Source organism: Echinops telfairi, unplaced genomic scaffold (assembly GCF_000313985.2).
Source record: "Echinops telfairi isolate 266 unplaced genomic scaffold, ASM31398v2 ScPeMD7_3533;HRSCAF=4204_1, whole genome shotgun sequence".
Lineage (NCBI taxonomy): Eukaryota > Metazoa > Chordata > Mammalia > Afrosoricida > Tenrecidae > Echinops > Echinops telfairi.
This window is the reverse complement of record NW_022107432.1, coordinates 30722546-30738982: the sequence shown is the minus strand read 5'-3', so window position 1 is coordinate 30738982 and position 16437 is coordinate 30722546. Positions and strand designations below refer to the sequence as shown.

Here is a 16437-nt window from a genome sequence, read left to right as displayed (position 1 = left end):
TTTTTTTTTTTTTGTGCTTTTTGGTCCATCTATTAATAAAAATGAACCCCGTTACAGAGTCACCATCATGTCTCTTCTCACCACCCTCTGAGTCTGCATTAGCCAGTCAACTACCCCTTTCAGCGTCATGTGACCAGCGCGCCCCATTCAGCTTGGCTGGTGTCGTTTCACATGACCCAGGCATGGCCAGTCGCCAGGTTGCACCGCCCTTTGGTTCCCGAGCATGCTGTTTTCTCTCAGCCTTCTCTCCAACCTTAACCAAAATCGGCAGCAGCCACCTCGACCGCCCACACATTCCTGGCCAATCAGCTCAGCTGTTTATTTACCAAATGTCTTCACAACAACTACAGCAACAGCCTTCGGCTAACCAAAAAGCAGGAAAAATCCACAACACCCCCTTCGCCAACCAACTAAATCCAACGCAACATCTGGCAAAACCTTTTCAGCAAATTCTTCCTGGCCGTCAGTCCGGCAGCCTCACCTCACCATTTCTAGCTTGTTGAAACCCAAAACTAGTAAGTTTTTCCTGCTTATACAGTTTACTGCTGGTTAAAATAAGGAGTAAGCGGCTTAAAGTAATTCTTTTTCTGGATCAAAGGCTGGCTGTGCATAATTGAATGGTAACGTACATATATATTGCTTGAATAAAACTTTTAAGGGTGATAGGGAACTCATAATGTAACTAGACTTTCAAGTGAAACTTATTTGCATGTGTGAGATGCCAAACTAAAAATTTTAATATATCTAACTAAGCTTACCTTTCTAGCAGAAATTTGTTGAATCCTTATCACCTTTAAATGGTTTTACTAACAGTTTTCAAATTTTAAAAAATTTTTGGGGTAAAGTGGGCCGAGCGAGCTAAAGGTAATTTGAATAAGCCTAAACACACCCTTAAATGTGACAATCACAAATGCAGTTCTAATGTAGCACTTAATAAAGGCATCAGTATTTACACCTAGCGCATTTCCACAAAAGTACACCCTCCACCTGGTACCGAAGTCTTGTCATGGACTTCTGGGTTGCATGGGTTCCAAATACTGGCTTATGGTACTGTTTTGGAACTACTTGTGGGGACTACATTTTGGTGTGGTGTTTGGGTAGTGAGTTTAGTTTGACCTAAAATTTTGCATTGGACAGATCTGTGAAGCATTCTTGATTAAAGTGAATCCATGGTTGGAATGACCTGCCTTTTTTCACTTTGAGCTTTTTTAGTTCCTTGAACTTGCCCCCCCTTTTAAAAAAATACTTTTCTTTCCTTTTTAAAGTTAATGAGTTTATATATTTTTCTTTTTTTAATTATTTTTTATTTTTGGACAATGGGTGCCAGTTCTTCGGCACATTCCCTGGGCCCAACAGTGAGATTGAAAAGTTGGGAAATGGCCTCTCGCCATCAATAGTAATCGATGTGACCTAATTTTCCCCTTTCTGCTTTCAGATCTCCTAGGAGGAGAAGCTTCTCTCGCAGCCGGAGCAGGTAAATCAAAGTGCCTCCTGTGGGGGCCAGATTCTCAGGAAGAAGAGCAGCTTTCTTTGTCTTCGCTCTTGGCAATTGGTGGGGTTATTGTGGAACAGGCCTTGAATAAGTGTGGCATATAAATCCTGGGTGGTTGATTTTCAGAAAGAATCAACTTAGCGTTTTTAAAAAGACTCGTTTAAAGGCCATTTTGTTGCTGACCCTAATTTTGGCTCCTTGTTTAGGTCCCTTTCTCGAGACCGGAGGAGAGAGAGATCACTGTCTCGGGAGAGAAATCACAAGCCGTCCCGCTCCTTCTCGAGGTCTCGTAGGTAAGAAAGATCTCTGGTGATGCAGATCATGTAAATATAAAACATGTCCCTCAAAAGAAGCCGTTTCAATGACTGCTGTTTTGTTTTATTTCTTAGCCGATCTAGGTCAAATGAAAGAAAATGAGAAGATGGAGTTGCAGACGGAGTGTAGTGTGTACAGGAAATGGATCATTTGACAGGAGTGTACAGACAAGTCACGTTGTGTTTGAGTCTTCAGAAGCCTTGGTGCGTTTTAAAGATATTTAGCTGTTGGAATTTTGTCTCCACACAAAATTGAATTTGCTTTGAACTTCAGTTAGTCTTGAATAAGACTGATAATAAACCTCTGAGTCTCGCCCAGCTAAAGTGTGATGTTTACTGTTGAGGAAACAAGTGGCAACGATGGCTCTATTGTTTTGTCTGTGGCTGGGAAAAGGCAGCTGTAGTGAAATGAGCAGTCTGAGAGCAGCTGAGAACAAGCCACCCGATAAAAGTAAGTAGCTGCACCATTAAAGTAGGTTAGAGGTTTTAAATAAATCCAACCTCGTCTTCAACCATGTGCAGAAGTTACTCTGTTCATTTTGAATTGGATAGTTTTAAGGAGTTTTTTTTTTTTTAACTTTGGCTTTAGGTCATAAAGTCTTTGTTATTGATGTATACAAAAAAGTATTTTGTAACACATACTTGGAAAATGTAGGCGATCCAAGATACCAATGTTCTGCCAGTTTTAATAGGGTACATTGTAGAGCTGAATTTAGGGTTACTGTGCAAGATTTGTTTTCATGCTGTCATTTGTAATGTAATGTTTTGTGGACGTCGTCGGGATTAAAGTTTTGGTTTATAAATTGTTTAATTTGGAAGCCTGTTTTTCCTTGCAAAACTCAAATCTGTGAGCTTGGTACCAAATCCAAGTATAACATTCCTATTGGAAGCCATACTTACATATTTCCTTGTAAAGTGCTTTTGAAGTAATAAAATGTTAGCATAATTTTGTAAGCTACAGTCAGTTGAATACACCACCACCATAGTTCTTGTCCGTGAAAGATGGCGTACATTATTTTCTTTTTTGGTTACATTATTTTCTAAGAAACAATGGAAGCATTGGATTAGTCTTTGAAGTGAATTTTAGTTGTTACCAAGTAATTTAGTAGTTAACCATTTGTTAGTGAACCACCATTATTTCTAAGCTTTTAGTGACTTAGAGTACATTGTAACCCAGTAAGTTGCACATTAAAAGTCTCAAGTAGCATGAAAACGTTTTTTTTTTTAATTGCTTCAGTTCTGTGTAATTTTGAGGTGTTGCATGGCAATTCTGAACTAATCCATCATGATGTAAAATTCCACGTGGTTCAGATGTAAACGTGAAGAAACGAATAATATGGAGGCATGCATAATCATCCTCTAAGAATCAGGAATTGTAATGTTCACATTTGTGTGCAATTAGATTAAATCAAAACGCAACAGTTTTGTTGGCTTAGTTTCCTTAAATGTGCTCTTTCAAGATAGTTTGGGTTTGTGCTATTTGACTGTCCCGAGTAAGAGATAAGTCATTGCATTGAGTTCCCTTCATAAGGGCTTTTTAAAACAAAACCTCCAAATCTCAGAGAGGAAAGTTGGTGTCAGATTGCTGATTTATTGGGGGCTCTGGCTTTTGGGGCCTCTGGTCTTCAGGTATTTTCTCATATCTCTAAATATCCCTCATTTTAGGAGAAAGCCAAGGTGAGTAAGTACAGAAAATGTCATGGTATATTTAAATTGATTCTTTGCTAGTATGAAATGTGAGTTTGAGGGTTTTTCTTCAGTATACAAATTTCAGTTCTCCATGAAAGGTTACTGAAAACAGTTACAAAGTCTACCTAAAATTGTGATAACTTTAAAAAGACTAAGGGTTTTAATTGGTTTAAATGTTAGCAGGCGTGTTAATCACAGTTCATTATGGGTGCTTCAGTTGAGCCAAGAGGGATTGAAAGCAAATTGGCAGAGAAAGTTTATGAGAAAGCCAGGGCTTCCATAGGTGGTAAGGTATAGTTTTGCTGTAGGCATGTTTTTTTTACATATATAAGCCTATGTCTGGATGTACATTGTACAGCTCTGGGTCAAGGATAGTGTTTATCATAACAGTGAGCAGGACACATTGGCTCAATTTTCTAGGGTGGTTTACCCCTTTACTAGTGTTGGTGTAGTGGTTACTTGTTGGAGCTACATGGAAACCACCACTATCTTCATGACAACAGCCAGTCTTGAAGGAGTGTGACACCAAGACAAAAAGACCCCACTCATAGGCTAGTTTACATCACCAGATGTGAACCAACCCAGTAGGGCAGTTGGAGGACAGACCTGGCAGTGGTTCTGTGACCATATAAAAATATAACACCACTGACTTATAACTACTCGCTATAGGGTCAGCTATACTTTTTTTTTCAGCTATACATTTTTTATGAGAGCACAAATACTCTGCTCTTGAGTGGCTGTTGACCTGCTATTTAGTGATTGACATATAGCTCCACCAGTTCCTATAAAGATTACAGTTAGGGAAATTCAGTGACACGGTTGTACTTATATCATGTACTGCAACTATAAATGTGACTTTGGGTCATTAGTATGTAAAACAGTTTGCTGATGAGCTGGGTTGGCATTGATTTGAGGCTATGACTCGGTATGGTTAAGGTCTTGACCCCATTGTCATGCATGTTGAATTTCTAATGAGTAGTAGGATGAAGCTTGGCTTTTTCAAATTAAAAAGCGTTCTAAAATTTATTTCTTTAAGCAATGAGCAAAAAACCGGTTTAACATGGACAGTTCAGCCTCGATCATGTTCAAATTCAGCTTGCCATTCTTGTCTTTTGAGTTCTGCATGCATAGAAATGCCTGGCCCTCATCGGTTCATATTGAACCCTTGGGGTTGCTCTCTTCACACTTTAAAATGATAAAGTTCAAGGAAAACATTAAACTAGGTAAGCTCAGCTTATTTGGCTTTAAGATGTCAGGGAATATTGTTTTAAGATTTAAAGAACTCTCAGGGTCATTGCTTCCAGGGTTGATTGACCCTTCATGACTTCAGAAAGTATGAAATTCTGTTCCTTATTTGTCCCTTTTGTTCAGGATTTAAAAGGTTCCCATAATAATCTTTTTGTTGAGTTTTTTTTTTTTTCTTTTTGTTGAGTTTTAACAAAGACTCGAAACCACCTTACAAGAATTTTTTATCAAAATATTAATTGGGCACCATCAATTCTGCTAGCAAAGAGCCCCATTCATACACGCAATTGGCCACACATACGGTTTCCTGCTATTTTCACTGCAAGTGACTGACCATATTGTGCCTTGGCTGCCAGCTTGCAAGCTTTTAGACCCAAGGACTGCACTGCTGTGTAGACCACACACCCCTAGCTTTATAGTCTGGGATATACCATGAAACCGTGACATTAAGGTTTCAAATTAAGGCATTAATTTCCACTAGAAGTCAAAAAGTACTGGCACTTGCATTCCAGTTCATTGCCACTAGAATCCCAAACATCTGCAATGGGTTGGCTGTAGACACAAGTCCCCAGCAATCTACTTCATTTTATTAGAGTGCTGATACTTTCTGTGCCGGGGGAACAGTTTATGGCACTGAGATCCCACATAAAACAACCTTGACTAAGGCTCCAAAGGTGATTTCAAGGTAAAGGGTCTGTTTCAGAAGGTTATGAAGACCCGGACTCCAAAGGAAGCAGAGGGTAATTCATAGATGTTGCCAAAGCACACAACAGTCACGCGGGCGTCTTAAAAGTCTGCATTGTTGAGAAAGGCTCCTGTTCTTCCATGAGCCAGAGGCAATGTAGTGGGTTGTAGTAGGGTCAGCTGTACCTTTTTTATGGGCGCACAAAATGGGCAGCCTTTCAAACCCACCAACCACTCCTTGGGAGACAGCCAAGGCATTTACTCCTGTGAAAAGTTGGGCCTTAAAAACCCAGAGGCAGTTGTATCCTGTCAATGGCTGGCAGTCAGTCCCCCACGAGCTTTATTGAGGAAACCACCCTTCCAGTGCTGGTCTTGGCCCTTTAGACCTGGTTTCCCAAGTTATGCATTTAAAATGGAATCCTGAAGGAAGACGCTATAAAGCATGGATGGCTTGTAACCAAGAAGGGCTCTGGAAAGGAGATGGCTACATATCCTAGATTATGGACTAGAGTACAAATGCTTTTAATCACCATGGGGACACAATAAAAACTTTTTTGGAGAAGGTAATGGTAGGGCAAATAACTTTGGGAACCCAGTGGGTTAGAGAAATGGAAACCACGTAAGTATGCAGACTCGCCATGGCAGAAACAAAAAGCTTCACATTGTGATAACCTTAGTGCATATAAAGCCTTAGCACCTGCACTAGTGTCATAAATCACAGCCAGCCAGTTCAGCTTCTGTTTTTTAACTGTTAGCCAACATTGACTGCTACTGTAATAGCTGTGCAACCTTGCCCTTAATGTGTTTCATCACCATTGTCTCCCCTCTTTCCCCTCCACATTTTCCATTTCCACTTCCCTCCTGCTCCTGATAATTATTAGTGAACTTTGATCTCTGTACATTTGCCTTGTTTGGCTTTTGTTTTTGAATCTACAAGGAAGCTTCAAAAGTTAATGGGGGAAATGGAATTGTCTTTAAAACTTCCTCGTGAGGTCATACTATAGTTTTCCCTTTTGTGATTAACGTATTTTTGCTCTGCAGGTCTAGTGTGTATTAAGACTTCATTAAAGCCTAAAATTTATAGGTTAAAAAAACCCAACTCGCTAGGTGTAACTATAGGCCTTTTTAAAAAAGATTATTTAAATGACATCCACACAAGGTAATTCTGTGTCCAGACAGATGGCTGCCGGGGCACATTTCCTCTTTGGTTTTAAAGCACAAGTCCAGTTTAATTCATTGCTACCCTGTCGAGCAGAGGAGAACGCCTTTTGTTCAAAGAACTGGTGGGTGAGTTAGAACTGCTGAGCTTGGGTTGAGCAGCTCAATGCATAGCCCACTACACCAGAGCGGTAAGCTTGCATAAGATGACTCCTTTAAAATGGAATTTCCAAATGAGATCATTCTGGATTCAGCTATCCACATTTTTTGCTTATCTGTTGTTAGGGAAGTCTTTTTTTTTAACCAAAAGTATTGACCTACTTTGCAGTGGGAACTGGGTACCTACAATTTGTCAGATAATTCCAATGAACAGTGCAGTTTAAGATCTTTGATCCCACAATGGTCCTAATAGGATTTTTTTTTAATTTTTAAAAACATTAAAAAAATTTTTTTTAAGAAAACCTATGGGACGTGATTTGTTTTCTTAAAGAGCCTCTGCTTCCAATAAAATCCAGGTAACAAAAGATGGTCAAGATGTTATCAGTTGCATTTGGTATAAGTCTTGGGGTTGTGGGTGAAAAGTCGCCAGAGTGATGGGTGATGCCAAGTTTGTAACTACCCCATCATGGCTGAGGTCCTGTCCTGATACATAATCAAAGGGAAGTAATGGTGACACCAGCTTTTGGCTACTTTGGGCCTATTTATTCCTGCCCCACCCCAGTTCCCCCAGGGATCCCTGTGTGTGGAACCAGTCTGCTCTATGCCTCCTGAACCCGCACCCTCGTGTTTGTTTCTCAGCCGTGCTGGGACAGGCAGCTCTAGATGTGTTAGGCGGGCTGTGGAGCTGAAGGGACAGGAGGGTACTCCACAAGCTCTTCTTCCTCTGCAGCGCGTTTCGTCCCTCAGACCTCACATCAAGGGTGGGGTCTGGGAAGAGTAGGGAGCCACTGGCCCAGAAACTCCCAGCATCCTCTGGATATCTTGGTGTCACTGAGCCGCTGGGTAAAGGTGGTTTTTCTTTGTTCAGGTAGACAGGTAGGAAGGGAGCCAAACCATATGCTGAACACAAGTTTGTAAACAACCACACCGTTGAGTCAATTCTGAAGCTTAGCGGCCTCGCATAGGGTTTCCAGGGCTGCCACTCTACATAGCTCAGCCTCGCTTGTTTCCTTCAGAGAGGCTAGTGGGTTTGAAGCATCTACCTGTGCTTAGCAGTCCAATGCTTGCCTGACAGCACCATCATTTAAGATGGTGCTTTTTCATCAATCCTGTCGCATGGGTTATGCCTTAGTAACTCAAGACGCTAGAGTAAAAAAGTGCATGGGTTTGGGCCTCCTTGACTTAAAGCTAAAACACTAAGAAAAAGGTGTTTCAGTATGTATGACTGACTGCTAGAGACACCCAGATACCTGATCCATTCGAAGTCATTCCTTACTTGACCTCGGGGCAAATTACATGCGAAGACTCAGGCAAACACCCGAATAAAAAAGGATTAGGAAATAATAGACCAAACTTACTGGAATATGGTAAAGGGTGGTGGGTATGCCACAAAAAATAACAGACTTCTGAATTGGAGAACACTAGGAAATATGTTTGCACAAATTAGCTGGCTGTTATTTGTAAGTGTAATGTCAAAATTACTCCTGTTATGGTGCAGGGTGATCATAAAATCCAGTAGTGTGATAGCAAGGGAGGTGGGGCAGGGGGGTGGTTTGCTATGAGAGGTAAGTGAATAAACTGGGTTAAAATTATAAATCAGGTTAAGTAATACATTAAACCAGTTCCTGGTACGTCATCATCAGTGTTAAATAGTTTTTATTGTATGATAGAAGTGAAGTAAAAACCAAATAGCGACCCTATAGGGCAGGGTAGATCTGCCCCTATGAGTTTCTAAGACTAACTGGTCACAGGAATAGAAAGCCCTGTCTTGCCCACAGACCAGCTGGTAGTTTTGAAGTGCTAAGCTCATAGCTCACAGCTTAGTGTGTAACCACTACTTAACCAGGGTCCTTTAGAAGTGGAATAGGATAGGAGAAAATTTGATTCCAACACAGTAACCCGACCACTCCATAGGTTTCTGAGACTCTTTGGAAGCAGATTGCCTCATCTTTCTCCCTTGAACCTTGAGGCTAGCAGTCCAACACCTAACCTGCAGCGTGCCGAGTTCTTCAGTCAAATGACAGTACGTAATACTTATTTCTCAACATTGCCTTTGTTCCACTTAAGCTCCACAATAGTCTTACCTTAAATACAAGACTTTTCTAAAACTTAAAAAAATTATATTTTATCCCCATGGTGGGCTCAGTCCTGTGGATAACGAGCAATTCTTAGTAGCTATATGCCTACTATCTCTCCTTTTCTCCCAAATTACTGTTAGGCTCCCATGACAACCTCCAAGCCCCCATTTTCCCAACTGCCCACTAGGAGGCAGTACTGCTATATTGAGAACCGTTTGGTCAAAAACTGCTGAAGGTCACTCACTTTATCTGTTGAGTAGATTTGAATTTCTTTGACCCTAAAGCGGTCTCCACTAGGAGACTTAATAAAAGAACGACGACAATATTTACCCCCCCCCCCAAAAAAAAAGACTATTTGCTTGGGCTCTCGTTTGCAAATGCTTTGCTAAGCTCTGTACATGTACGTATAACACTAGCTAACTTAAACCTCCCCACCCATTTGAGGGAAGTTGTGTTACTCCATTTGGCAAATGAAAACCGGGTTTAGACCCCAAACCATGCTCTGTTTTGTGGGATTGCCCTTACTTGTGTAAAGTGCTGATAAATCGGGCTGTCTAGAAATTCTGCAGGGAGAAGATTATATTGAGAGAAGAGCCACCAAGGCAGGGAAGCTTTGTGTAGACTGGCAAGTTTGAAAACTTAAGGATTCATCCAGAGTGCGGAATGGAGGGTTAGTGTCATGCTAGGGTTATGTCATCAAGGATGATGACCTTCCAGCTTCAAAAAGGAGCCAAGCCCAAGCTCCCTCTCCTGGGTAGGGCAAAGAGTTGGTGCTTAGCTGGTAACCCAAAGGATGGCAGTTTGGATTCAGGGCTCTAGGGGGGAGAGAACTCTGGCTTGGAGTTCAGATTCTGTCAAGATGGTTGACTCAGTAATCCTGAAGGACAGTGTAGAACTGTCCCATGTGGCTTTCCCAGGCCAGGACCACGTTTCCCAGACCTCTCTTTCTCCCATGGAGCTAATGTCAGCTTGAGAAAATTGCCAACCATTCAGTCAGTGACTGAGTGCTAGCTGTTGCAGCCCCCTCCCACTCTCCTAGGCTCCTTTGCAACACACTGGAGTCACACATGGGATGCTCTTAAGTCACAAATCAACACCATCAACAACCACCACAAAAGTAGCTAAACATTTTTTTGAAGGGAACGAAAGTATCTTTGTTGTACAGAGACGTCATTGCAAATGGTTCCTTTTTTTTTTTTTTTTTTAAGCAATCCCAGCAGCCCTAAATTCATACCCACAGGGGCCCTCTACAGGTTCTAAGCCTCCTGACTCCTAGTCCAGTGCCCTTTCTGTGTGATCTGCCGTGGCATGTGATGTTTGGCAGTGTGCCCCAGCCAGGCTGGTTAACCCTTCACCCTGAGAGGGCCCTGGCCACTTGCCCATCTCCCTGCCAGATAACGCTTCAGCAGACGATGGCAAATAATAGTTGACTCAAGGAGTCCCTGAAGGTCTGATTCATCCAGCAACTTGTGGCCGGGCCGGGCTCCAAGGCTGTCTCCTGATGTGCCCTGCATGGCGGCCCTCCCTGGCTCAGCGGAGGCCTCTTGAGCAACAGGCATCTGAGCGTGAGACCGGCAGAGCTCTCCTTTCTGCTCCTTTGCTCAGAGCGGCTCCTGTTGCCTCATCAGTCCAGCTTCGGTATCAGGGTGGGGCAGCATGGGGTGGGGCGCAGCCTTATCAGGGCTGGCCCTTACTGGCCTCAGACATGTTGACAACAGGTGGTGGCTTGGGGCACAGGAGACTACCCACTCACAGGACTTCAGAAATCTCATGAATCTTCTTATAAAATGCCAGGACCTTAAAAAATGCACTGTGCTCTTCAATGGTTCTTTGAAGCAATCGTTTGGCGGAAGTCATGATGAAAAGCTGTTTCTCACTACCGTACAATTCGAATGTTTACAGAACGAGTTGCATTGCTATCCAGTAGCAGAAAGCAAGTGGCCAACTAGATTTTTATGCAGAAGTAAGTTTTGCCATTTTAAAAATTATGTAAGTCTATAGCAAAACATTGGCCAACTCAATTGCTTAACAATCCAGTAACATCATGTTTGACATGGGGTCGCCATCCGACTGCCTTTCTACATTTTCCCACCACCCACCCCAAGCAGCTCAGGGCCCCCTACACAAGTGACTGGAAGTTTATACATTTGGCATCTTCCTGGCCGTATTTTTATTTTTTGAAGATAGTATATATAGTTTTATTGAACAATATGCAATGCCAAGCATCAAGGTAAATTTCAACCTTGAACTAGATTTTCATCAGCAAGTCATAAATAAAAATGTATAATTTCTAATTTTTTGGAACATGTTAAGAGGTAAATGACTGGAATTACAAAGTCAGAGTCAGCCCTTTGTTATATTTGATATTATACACTTTCGTTATTGCTATAACATCAGGTACACTTGACAAGCTTGAGATATTACCAATTGACTTTATACATTTCTGTGGTAGGTTGAATTGGGCTCTACGTATCCAGTGGTTCTCAACCTTCCTAAGGCCCGGCCGTATTTTTCTCTTTTTTTGTATTTTTCAATACCATCATTTAATAATTCTCAGTGGTTTTAAATAATACCACAAGGAATCGGTATTAGATAATATCATTGTTGGATAATAACAGTCTGAAAAAAAACCCAAATAACAGCGTAGGTCCTCTTGAAGCAGGTTCTAGAATATTGTTCCTGTAGGGAAGGCTTTTCTCAGGACTGTGGTAATGTTTCAGGGGAAGGTCCTGTTTCCTCAGAGCTGGGGTCCTGACCTCAGCAATGCCAGCAAACATTGGTGTGGGCTCTCCTGGCCCTCCACATGGGTTCACAGGATGAAGCCGCCCTCCTCTTCAGGAAGCTCGGTCTCAGCTGTGGGGTGGAAGCCACACCACTTCCCTTCCAGGCCTGTTGGGACAAAACGATGAGGTCAGTGCATATGTAAAGCACCAACAAACAACTGCACCTGGCACAGAGACCCTGAGTGATGCCGCCACATCGTTGGCTCCACCCACTCTTCATTACTACTCCTTCAGCCAAAAGTCATGCATGACCGTGGTAGAAAAATGACCAACAAAACCGGAAGAAAGACACCCAATTGTTTCAGCTTTTCTTAAGTTGTTTTTCTTTAAATTTTTTTCTTTTTAAATTTTCATTTAAAATTTTGTGTGTTTAGGGTGGGAAGTTTCTTCGTCTGTGCTTAGGTGCTGTTAGGTGGTGTCGTGGCCTCAGATTGCAAATGAGGAAACTGAATTCAGGAAAGAGGAAGTGCAGGCTGAGCCTGGCTTGCAACCCACAGCCTTGTGAGGCCAAGCCCCGTACTTGTGTTCCACAACCACACAGGCCCTTGCTGGTACCTTAAGGTGACCAGACGTCCCGCTTTTGAATAATTTTTCCCGTGTCCCGTGGTGTTTTAAAAATGTCCTGATTTTTGGAAAGAATGCACGACAAAGCTAGGGTATACGGTTTTTGGCTGCCATGTGGCTATTTCATCAGGATATGAGTTTTATCAGTGGTGTCCCACTTTACCAGTGTTAAAATCTGGTCATCTTACTCTTACTGTACATAGGAATCCCCTCCTGTCCCCAAGCCCCACTGCGGGCTGGGAGCCTGGTGCCCATAAGACCATACTTAGCTCATGATAGCTCACGAGGTGGCAACCAATCCCCACTGCACAAACAGCTGCTTTATGGTCTGCCCCGACCTGGGATTGAACAGGTTGTGAAAAAGCCACTTGCTAGGGCTGGGGGTTCTAGGCCTCTCCGTTTGGCTTCCACAGGAATACATAGTGGGTCAGCACTGCCCTAGGCCACTGAGTCTGGCCCTACCTGTGGGCACACAAGTGCTCCCATTCCAGTCTTTTCCTTTGCTTTGAAGGCTGCAGCTTTCATCTGTGACCGCTTTCTTCTGATCCTTTTGTCGCTAACACTGGTTTTCTAGATGGCTGTCTTGGGGGAGTCCCTGCAAATTATTTTTGTTTTCCTAAAGAAAAACACGGGTTAGTTTCAAGGGCTGAAGCACATTCCAGTTAAAACTATGTACAGAGGAGGGTGAGGTCAAGTGGGTTGTGGGCTGTGCTCCGGGTTTGATGAAATCCTTTGGAATGGTTCCATAGAATGCCAATGAGAGAACCCTATCTGCCAATGAACCCTGATCGCGATCCCCATAAGGAAGGACCCTGCTGATCCACTCTGCGCCCCACCCATCTTGTGCCAGCAGGGTGTGCATGCTGCTCAGCCTCCTGGTGGTCCTGAGGTGGGGCCAGGGGAGGTGTTCACTTACTCAGTTTGTCCGTCTGTAGCAGGGGTGGCACATGTTTGCAGGGTAGCCTGTCTTCTCCGTGCTGTGCCCCCTGGGCCAAATCATCGTGTCCTTCTGCCGTGCCTCTGACATGGCCTGGAACCACTGGTTAGGGAAGAACTTGCTTTTGTCAGATTCCCATGGCCTCTGGGGTCCCTTCTAGTACTGGTATGGCATGCTGGGAGTCCAGCAAAACAACAACACACACACACACCAAGGCTGTTTCTTCATAAGTGGGGTGGCAGGTCAGATGGTCATCTTACTGGGTTGGAAAGGAAAAAGGATCAGTGCATACCAAAACCAAACTGGTTGCCAGTCGGTTGATTCCAAGGCATAGAGAGCGATGCTAGGACGGAGTAGAACTGCCCCATGGGGTCTCCAAGGGGTCTCCAAGGTGGCAGTCTTCAAAGGCACAGACGGCCACAGCTTTGTCCCATGGGATGGCTGGTGGGTTTGAACCTCAGACCTTTTCTTTAGCAGTCAAGCAGTTCATCACTGTGCCATTCAGTGCCTACTCCCTCACTCAGCATGGCCATTGTGTTGATGCCGATGCAGAGCAACCGTACAGGACACAGTAACTTATCCCATGAGACCTTAACGCTTCACAGGTGTAGACAGCCTCATCTCAGGAGGTCTGGTGGATTTGAACCGCTGACTTTGCGGTTAGCAGCTCCATGCATCACCCGCTACACCAACAGGGATCCTTGTGATCGCATACACGTGATGACAATGGATCTAGAGTAGCACCAGGTCATGTGAATCGAGATGTGCAGCAGGGTCGGCATAAGTTCTAGGAGAATACTGTCTTTCAGTTCTGATTGCGTAGTGACGTGTATCTAATCCCTGTCTAGCTGGAAGCCTGTGTTAGAGTCATTACCGGTGGGGAATCAAGCAGCCAGGTGCCAAAACAAGTGTGGGAATGCCAGTCAGGACTGGACCCCAAGGCCTGCCTGCCGGGGTCCCCCAGACATGTCTCCATAGCGAGGAGGGCTATTAGGCCCAACACAGGGATGGACACTGTCTCAGCGGTTGCTTGGTGAACATGGGTTCTGACGAAACTCCTGCACTGCGTGGGTTCTTTCTTGGAAAGGCTCAGTGGGCATAGAGATGGAGGCTGATGAGGACTAACTGAAGACTCCCAGGACCAGGAGCTGATGAGTGGTCCTTGGGCTGCTTCTCATCCTTCAGCTCAGCGCAGGAGGCTTTGGGAAGAGTCCAGGGCTTGTGGCAGGGATCAAGGTGGGGAGTCTGGCGGAAGGGCACAGCTTCAGAGTCAGATTGCAAGCCTGGGCAAGTTACTGTGCTCTCTGATCCTTGATCTCTTCAGCTGTAAAATGGTGCCAGTTATGCTACTGCATCGGGCTATTGTGGGGTTTCAGTGGGAAAACAATAGCCTCGCTAAGCACTTGGTGTCAGTGCCAGGTACTGTGTGTGTGTGACTGTGAGTCACTGAGCTTCACAGTAGCCCTCAGCCAAGGGGCTGGTCCATGGCTATTTTAGGAAATAAGCACAGATCACTCAAAAAGCCAAACATAAGGCCGTCATCAGGTCTAGCCCAACTCACAGAGGTGGGGTTCCAAGACGGGGGTCTTCAAGAAGTTCGCGGGGGAACAAATGGCATGAAAAGAAAATGAAAATGTTTTATGAACTAATGTCACAATGGCGGGGGGTGGGGGGGCTGGAGCTAAGAGTGGGTAGGTGAGGGCTGGTGTTAAGAGCCCAGAGGATCTGGCCGCAGAGTAGGCGTTTGATACAAACTGATTATATGAACAAATGCGTTCTAGGCCTGGCAGTAGAAAATTCCAGATAACAAGCTTCTGAGCAGGGTCCTCAAATGTTTTAAACGGGCCAGCTCACTGTCCCTCAGACCCATGGGAGGGCCGGACTAGGGTTTCAAAAGAAAAACTATGAACAAATTCCTATGCACACTGCACATTTCTTATTTTGAAGTAAAAAAACGGAGCAAAAGCACCTGGCGGGCTGGATAAATGTCCTCTGGCCGCAGTTTGAGGATGCCTGCTTCTGAGGGTCTGCCACGAGGTAGTCAAGGTGGACAGGCTTAGGAAGGTCTTCGTGTTTTAACCCACCGTTGAACGTGTGAGGAACCAGAGGGGAAGGATCCACCGAGGCGTCTTTCTGATCAGTTGGTAACAAAAGTGATGTGAGGGTGCAGGCCTCTGAGCTCAGGCCCAGTTTGGGACACCCAGGTCTACATTCCTGGGTTGGATTCCGGAAAAGAAAACATGGTGAAAAGTGCAGTCCCTTCCCTAAGCATTAACACAGGGAGTGCTACCTATAAGGCCGTCACCTGCCGGCCCGTTTTCATCATTAACGCAATGCATTCAATAATAACACGTTCAGAGTGTCACATGGTAAGAGAAACAACCGACAGCAATGCTTGTAGGACACATCAGGCAACCATATGTGACGGTGGGAGGGTGGGTGGGGGGATTGTGCTTAGGGGCAGCTCAGAGCTTGCAAACAACTGGGTGGAAAGAGCTGTCTGCACTTATGTCAAGTGAAAACCCATGCCCACACAGCGCGGCTCTTCAGGACACAGAACTACAGCTACACCTAAGAAGGAAATGGGTGCACGCCTCCCACGGTGCCTGGGGCGGAAAATAAGTCGAGTGGAAATAAGAGGCTGGACAAAACCTGCCCCTCTGAAGCCCCTTGACTCTGGACTGCACACATCCTGGGTGTCCTCAGAGCTGGGCTGGGCGCCAGTGAGGTTACAGGGGACAGTCAGTCACATCACATCTACCTCCGTCCACCCCAGCTGCAGCCTGAAGGCCACAGACAGACCCACCACAGCCTTAGTCCCTGCTACCAACTCAATGTTGCCTCCCGGAGGCCCTGGAAGACAGAGCAGAACTGACCCTGTGGATCTCCGAGACCATTGACCTTCACGGGCATGGAAAGCCTCCTCTTTATCTCTTGATGGGACTGGTAGGTTCGAACAGCTGATCTTGTGGCTAACAGCCCAATGTGTTACTTACCCACTCCATCGCTAGGGCTCCTCACCTAAGTGAAGGGTATTCTTTTGGCCAGTTAGTGGCAGAGGGTCACTCGGTCACTTTTGGTCACTTCTACCCCACCCAGGGGGAGCCATGTCCACTATTAAATGTCAAGAAAATACAGATTAGGCCGTCAATCACCATGTGGGCTATGGTCCTGAAGGTAAGCCTGTGAAACCATCTTTTTTTTTTTTTTTGAAACCATAATCTTTTGGTGACTCAAAGGGTCAGGTGAGGGAAAAGGAGATTTTAAATACTTCACTTGCCCATTTGTAGAAGGGGCAGTTGGATGCAGACTTCATGTAACAGTATACTTGGCT

General features: G+C 44.4%; 1 long non-coding RNA gene across 1 annotated transcript; it reads left to right on the top strand.

Moving 5' to 3' along the window:
• Positions 1–6: 6 nt before the first annotated feature.
• On the top strand, positions 7–2617 carry LOC123522241. Its single transcript, XR_006680519.1, has 4 exons — positions 7–515; positions 1436–1474; positions 1699–1785; positions 1882–2617. It is a non-coding gene; the product is annotated as an uncharacterized LOC123522241 (long non-coding RNA).
• Positions 2618–16437: the final 13820 nt, after the last annotated feature.